This window comes from Salmo salar, chromosome ssa21 (assembly GCF_905237065.1).
Source record: "Salmo salar chromosome ssa21, Ssal_v3.1, whole genome shotgun sequence".
In the NCBI taxonomy this organism is placed as follows: Eukaryota; Metazoa; Chordata; class Actinopteri; order Salmoniformes; family Salmonidae; genus Salmo; species Salmo salar.
Genome location: NC_059462.1, coordinates 58,396,559 through 58,406,057, shown reverse-complemented (window position 1 = coordinate 58,406,057; position 9,499 = coordinate 58,396,559). Strand labels below are relative to the sequence as shown.

General features: G+C 40.1%; 1 pseudogene; it reads left to right on the top strand.

Moving 5' to 3' along the window:
* Nucleotides 1-9,499, top strand: part of LOC123729545 (SWI/SNF-related matrix-associated actin-dependent regulator of chromatin subfamily A-like protein 1) — a 72,432-nt pseudogene that overhangs the window by 523 nt on the left and 62,410 nt on the right.

The following is a 9,499-nucleotide window of genomic DNA, read 5'->3' as shown; positions in this document are numbered from 1 at the left end:
CCACTAACTATAACCAGTCACTACCACTACTATAACCAGTCACTACCACTACTATAACCAGTCACTACCACTTATACTATAACCAGTCACTACCACTACTATAACCATTCACTACCACTACTATAACCAGTCACTACCACTACTATAACCAGTCACTACCACTACTATAACCAGTCACTACCACTACTATAACCAGTCACTACCACTACTATAACCAGTCACTACCACTACTATAACCAGTCACTACCACTACTATAACCAGTCACTACCACTACTATAACCAGTGACTACCACTACTATAACCAGTCACTACCACTACTATAACCAGTCACTACCACTACTATAACCAGTCACTACCACTACTATAACCAGTCACTACCACTACTATAACCAGTGACTACCACTACTATAACCAGTGACTACCACTACTATAACCAGACACTACCACTACTATAACCAGACACTACCACTACAATAACTATAACCAGTCACTACCACTACTATAACCAGTCACTACCACTACTATAACCAGTCACTACCACTACTATAACCAGTCACTACCACTACTATAACCATTCACTACCACTACTATAACCAGTCACTACCACTACTATAACCAGTCACTACCACTACTATAACCAGTCACTACCACTACTATAACCAGTCACTACCACTACTATAACCAGTCACTACCACTACTATAACCATTCACTACCACTACTATAACCAGTCACTACCACTACTATAACCAGTCACTACCACTACTATAACCAGTCACTACCACTACTATAACCAGTCACTACCACTACTATAACCAGTCACTACCACTACTATAACCAGTCACTACCACTACTATAACTATAACCAGTCACTACCACTACCATTACTATAACCAGTCACTACCACTACTATAACCAGTCACTACCACTACTATAACCAGTCACTACCATTACTATAACCAGTCACTACCACTACTATAACCAGTCACTACCACTACTATAACCAGACACTACCACTACTATAACCAGACACTACCACTACTATAACCAGTCACTACCACTACTATAACCAGTCACTACCACTACTATAACCAGTGACTACCACTACTATAACCAGTGACTACCACTACTATAACCAGTCACTACCACTACTATAACCAGTCACTACCACTACTATAACCAGTGACTACCACTACTATAACCAGTCACTACCACTACTATAACCAGTCACTACCACTACTATAACCAGTCACTACACTACTATAACCAGTCACTACCACTACTATAACCAGTCACTACCACTACTATAACCAGTGACTACCACTACTATAACCAGACACTACCACTACTATAACCAGACACTACCACTACTATAACTATAACCAGTCACTACCACTACTATAACCAGTCACTACCACTACTATAACCAGTCACTACCACTACTATAACCAGTCACTACCACTACTATAACCATTCACTACCACTACTATAACCAGTCACTACCACTACTATAACCAGTCACTACCACTACTATAACCAGTCACTACCACTACTATAACCAGTCACTACCACTACTATAACCAGTCACTACCACTACTATAACCATTCACTACCACTACTATAACCAGTCACTACCACTACTATAACCAGTCACTACCACTACTATAACCAGTCACTACCACTACTATAACCAGTCACTACCACTACTATAACCAGACACTACCACTACTATAACCAGTCACTACCACTACTATAACCAGTCACTACCACTACTATAACCAGTCACTACCACTACTATAACCAGTCACTACCACTACTATAACTATAACCAGTCACTACCACTACCATTACTATAACCAGTCACTACCACTACTATAACCAGTCACTACCACTACTATAACCAGTCACTACCATTACTATAACCAGTCACTACCACTACTATAACCAGTCACTACCACTACTATAACCAGACACTACCACTACTATAACCAGACACTACCACTACTATAACCAGTCACTACCACTACTATAACCAGTCACTACCACTACTATAACCAGTCACTACCACTACTATAACCAGTCACTACCACTACTATAACCAGACACTACCACTACTATAACCAGTCACTACCACTACTATAACCAGTCACTACCACTACTATAACCAGTCACTACCACCACTATAACCAGTCACTACCACTACTATAACCAGTCACTACCATTACTATAACCAGTCACTACCACTACTATAACCAGTCACTACCACTACTATAACCAGTCACTACCACTACTATAACTATAACCAGTCACTACCATTACTATAACCAGTCACTACCACTACTATAACCAGTCACTACCACTACTATAACCAGTCACTACCACTACTATAACTATAACCAGTCACTACCACTACTATAACCAGTCACTACCACTACTATAACTATAACCAGTCACTACCACTACTATAACTATAACCAGTCACTACCACTACTATAACCAGTCACAACCACTACTATAACCAGTCACTACCACTACTATAACCAGTCACTACCACTACTATAACCAGTCACTACCACTACTATAACCAGTCACTACCACTACTATAACCAGTCACTACCACTACTATAACCAGTCACTACCACTACTATAACCAGTCACTACCACTACTATAACCAGTCACTACCACTACTATAACCAGTGACTACCACTACTATAACCAGTGACTACCACTACTATAACCAGACACTACCACTACTATAACCAGACACTACCACTACTATAACTATAACCAGTCACTACCACTACTATAACCAGTCACTACCACTACTATAACCAGTCACTACCACTACTATAACCAGTCACTACCACTACTATAACCATTCACTACCACTACTATAACCAGTCACTACCACTACTATAACCAGTCACTACCACTACTATAACCAGTCACTACCACTACTATAACCAGTCACTACCACTACTATAACCATTCACTACCACTACTATAACCAGTCACTACCACTACTATAACCAGTCACTACCACTACTATAACCAGTCACTACCACTACTATAACCAGACACTACCACTACTATAACCAGTCACTACCACTACTATAACCAGTCACTACCACTACTATAACCAGTCACTACCACTACTATAACCAGTCACTACCACTACTATAACTATAACCAGTCACTACCACTACCATTACTATAACCAGTCACTACCACTACTATAACCAGTCACTACCACTACTATAACCAGTCACTACCACTACTATAACCAGTCACTACCACTACTATAACCAGTCACTACCACTACTATAACCAGACACTACCACTACTATAACCAGACACTACCACTACTATAACCAGTCACTACCACTACTATAACCAGTCACTACCACTACTATAACCAGTCACTACCACTACTATAACCAGACACTACCACTACTATAACCAGTCACTACCACTACTATAACCAGTCACTACCACTACTATAACCAGTCACTACCACCACTATAACCAGTCACTACCACTACTATAACTATAACCAGTCACTACCACTACCATTACTATAACCAGTCACTACCACTACTATAACCAGTCACTACCACTACTATAACCAGTCACTACCATTACTATAAACAGTCACTACCATTACTATAACCAGTCACTACCACTACTATAACCAGTCACTACCACTACTATAACCAGTCACTACCACTACTATAACTATAACCAGTCACTACCACTACTATAACTATAACCAGTCACTACCACTACTATAACCAGTCACAACCACTACTATAACCAGTCACTACCACTACTATAACCAGTCACTACCACTACTATAACCAGTCACTACCACTACTATAACCAGTCACTACCACTACTATAACCAGTCACTACCACTACTATAACCAGTCACTACCACTACTATAACCAGACACTACCACTACTATAACCAGTCACTACCACTACTATAACCAGTCACTACCACTACTATAACCAGTCACTACCACTACTATAACCAGTCACTACCACTACTATAACTATAACCAGTCACTACCACTACCATTACTATAACCAGTCACTACCACTACTATAACCAGTCACTACCACTACTATAACCAGTCACTACCATTACTATAACCAGTCACTACCACTACTATAACCAGTCACTACCACTACTATAACCAGACACTACCACTACTATAACCAGACACTACCACTACTATAACCAGTCACTACCACTACTATAACCAGTCACTACCACTACTATAACCAGACACTACCACTACTATAACCAGTCACTACCACTACTATAACCAGTCACTACCACTACTATAACCAGTCACTACCACTACTATAACCAGTCACTACCACTACTATAACTATAACCAGTCACTACCACTACCATTACTATAACCAGTCACTACCACTACTATAACCAGTCACTACCACTACTATAACCAGTCACTACCACTACTATAACCAGACACTACCACTACTATAACCAGACACTACCACTACTATAACCAGTCACTACCACTACTATAACCATTCACTACCACTACTATAACCAGTCACTACCACTACTATAACCAGTCACTACCACTACTATAACCAGACACTACCACTACTATAACCAGACACTACCACTACTATAACTATAACCAGTCACTACCACTACTATAACCAGTCACTACCACTACTATAACCAGTCACTACCACTACTATAACCATTCACTACCACTACTATAACCAGTCACTACCACTACTATAACCAGTCACTACCACTACTATAACCAGTCACTACCACTACTATAACCAGTCACTACCACTACTATAACCAGTCACTACCACTACTATAACCAGTCACTACCACTACTATAACCAGTCACTACCACTACTATAACCAGTGACTACCACTACTATAACCAGTCACTACCACTACTATAACCAGTCACTACCACTACTATAACCAGTCACTACCACTACTATAACCAGTCACTACCACTACTATAACCAGTGACTACCACTACTATAACCAGTGACTACCACTACTATAACCAGACACTACCACTACTATAACCAGACACTACCACTACTATAACTATAACCAGTCACTACCACTACTATAACCAGTCACTACCACTACTATAACCAGTCACTACCACTACTATAACCAGTCACTACCACTACTATAACCAGTCACTACCACTACTATAACCAGTCACTACCACTACTATAACCAGTCACTACCACTACTATAACCATTCACTACCACTACTATAACCAGTCACTACCACTACTATAACCAGTCACTACCACTACTATAACCAGTCACTACCACTACTATAACCAGACACTACCACTACTATAACCAGTCACTACCACTACTATAACCAGTCACTACCACTACTATAACCAGTCACTACCACTACTATAACCAGTCACTACCACTACTATAACTATAACCAGTCACTACCACTACCATTACTATAACCAGTCACTACCACTACTATAACCAGTCACTACCACTACTATAACCAGTCACTACCATTACTATAACCAGTCACTACCACTACTATAACCAGTCACTACCACTACTATAACCAGACACTACCACTACTATAACCAGACACTACCACTACTATAACCAGTCACTACCACTACTATAACCAGTCACTACCACTACTATAACCAGTGACTACCACTACTATAACCAGTGACTACCACTACTATAACCAGTCACTACCACTACTATAACCAGTCACTACCACTACTATAACCAGTCACTACCACTACTATAACCAGTGACTACCACTACTATAACCAGTCACTACCACTACTATAACCAGTCACTACCACTACTATAACCAGTCACTACCACTACTATAACCAGTCACTACCACTACTATAACCAGTGACTACCACTACTATAACCAGTGACTACCACTACTATAACCAGACACTACCACTACTATAACCAGACACTACCACTACTATAACTATAACCAGTCACTACCACTACTATAACCAGTCACTACCACTACTATAACCAGTCACTACCACTACTATAACCAGTCACTACCACTACTATAACCATTCACTACCACTACTATAACCAGTCACTACCACTACTATAACCAGTCACTACCACTACTATAACCAGTCACTACCACTACTATAACCAGTCACTACCACTACTATAACCAGTCACTACCACTACTATAACCATTCACTACCACTACTATAACCAGTCACTACCACTACTATAACCAGTCACTACCACTACTATAACCAGTCACTACCACTACTATAACCAGTCACTACCACTACTATAACCAGACACTACCACTACTATAACCAGTCACTACCACTACTATAACCAGTCACTACCACTACTATAACCAGTCACTACCACTACTATAACCAGTCACTACCACTACTATAACTATAACCAGTCACTACCACTACCATTACTATAACCAGTCACTACCACTACTATAACCAGTCACTACCACTACTATAACCAGTCACTACCATTACTATAACCAGTCACTACCACTACTATAACCAGTCACTACCACTACTATAACCAGACACTACCACTACTATAACCAGTCACTACCACTACTATAACCAGTCACTACCACTACCACTACTATAACCAGTCACTACCACTACTATAACCAGTCACTACCACTACTATAACCAGTCACTACCACTACTATAACCAGACACTACCACTACTATAACCAGTCACTACCACTACTATAACCAGTCACTACCACCACTATAACCAGTCACTACCACTACTATAACTATAACCAGTCACTACCACTACCATTACTATAACCAGTCACTACCACTACTATAACCAGTCACTACCACTACTATAACCAGTCACTACCATTACTATAACCAGTCACTACCATTACTATAACCAGTCACTACCACTACTATAACCAGTCACTACCACTACTATAACCAGTCACTACCACTACTATAACTATAACCAGTCACTACCACTACTATAACTATAACCAGTCACTACCACTACTATAACCAGTCACTACCACTACTATAACCAGTCACTACCACTACTATAACCAGTCACTACCACTACTATAACCAGTGACTACCACTACTATAACCAGTCACTACCACTACTATAACCAGTCACTACCACTACTATAACCAGTCACTACCACTACTATAACCAGTGACTACCACTACTATAACCAGTGACTACCACTACTATAACCAGACACTACCACTACTATAACCAGACACTACCACTACTATAACTATAACCAGTCACTACCACTACTATAACCAGTCACTACCACTACTATAACCAGTCACTACCACTACTATAACCAGTCACTACCACTACTATAACCATTCACTACCACTACTATAACCAGTCACTACCACTACTATAACCAGTCACTACCACTACTATAACCAGTCACTACCACTACTATAACCAGTCACTACCACTACTATAACCATTCACTACCACTACTATAACCAGTCACTACCACTACTATAACCAGTCACTACCACTACTATAACCAGTCACTACCACTACTATAACCAGACACTACCACTACTATAACCAGTCACTACCACTACTATAACCAGTCACTACCACTACTATAACCAGTCACTACCACTACTATAACCAGTCACTACCACTACTATAACTATAACCAGTCACTACCACATACTATAACCAGTCACTACCACTACTATAACCAGTCACTACCACTACTATAACCAGTCACTACCACTACTATAACCAGTCACTACCACTACTATAACCAGTCACTACCACTACTATAACCAGACACTACCACTACTATAACCAGACACTACCACTACTATAACCAGTCACTACCACTACTATAACCAGTCACTACCACTACTATAACCAGTCACTACCACTACTATAACCAGTCACTACCACTACTATAACCAGACACTACCACTACTATAACCAGTCACTACCACTACTATAACCAGTCACTACCACTACTATAACCAGTCACTACCACCACTATAACCAGTCACTACCACTACTATAACTATAACCAGTCACTACCACTACCATTACTATAACCAGTCACTACCACTACTATAACCAGTCACTACCACTACTATAACCAGTCACTACCATTACTATAAACAGTCACTACCATTACTATAACCAGTCACTACCACTACTATAACCAGTCACTACCACTACTATAACCAGTCACTACCACTACTATAACTATAACCAGTCACTACCACTACTATAACTATAACCAGTCACTACCACTACTATAACCAGTCACAACCACTACTATAACCAGTCACTACCACTACTATAACCAGTCACTACCACTACTATAACCAGTCACTACCACTACTATAACCAGTCACTACCACTACTATAACCAGTCACTACCACTACTATAACCAGTCACTACCACTACTATAACCAGACACTACCACTACTATAACCAGTCACTACCACTACTATAACCAGTCACTACCACTACTATAACCAGTCACTACCACTACTATAACCAGTCACTACCACTACTATAACTATAACCAGTCACTACCACTACCATTACTATAACCAGTCACTACCACTACTATAACCAGTCACTACCACTACTATAACCAGTCACTACCACTACTATAACCAGTCACTACCACTACTATAACCAGTCACTACCACTACTATAACCAGACACTACCACTACTATAACCAGACACTACCACTACTATAACCAGTCACTACCACTACTATAACCAGTCACTACCACTACTATAACCAGACACTACCACTACTATAACCAGTCACTACCACTACTATAACCAGTCACTACCACTACTATAACCAGTCACTACCACTACTATAACCAGTCACTACCACTACTATAACCAGACACTACCACTACTATAACCAGTCACTACCACTACTATAACCAGTCACTACCACTACTATAACCAGTCACTACCACTACTATAACCAGTCACTACCACTACTATAACTATAACCAGTCACTACCACTACCATTACTATAACCAGTCACTACCACTACTATAACCAGTCACTACCACTACTATAACCAGTCACTACCACTACTATAACCAGACACTACCACTACTATAACCAGACACTACCACTACTATAACCAGTCACTACCACTACTATAACCAGTCACTACCACTACTATAACCAGTCACTACCACTACTATAACCAGTCACTACCACTACTATAACCAGACACTACCACTACTATAACCAGTCACTACCACTACTATAACCAGTCACTACCACTACTATAACCAGTCACTACCACCACTATAACCAGTCACTACCACTACTATAACTATAACCAGTCACTACCACTACCATTACTATAACCAGTCACTACCACTACTATAACCAGTCACTACCACTACTATAACCAGTCACTACCATTAC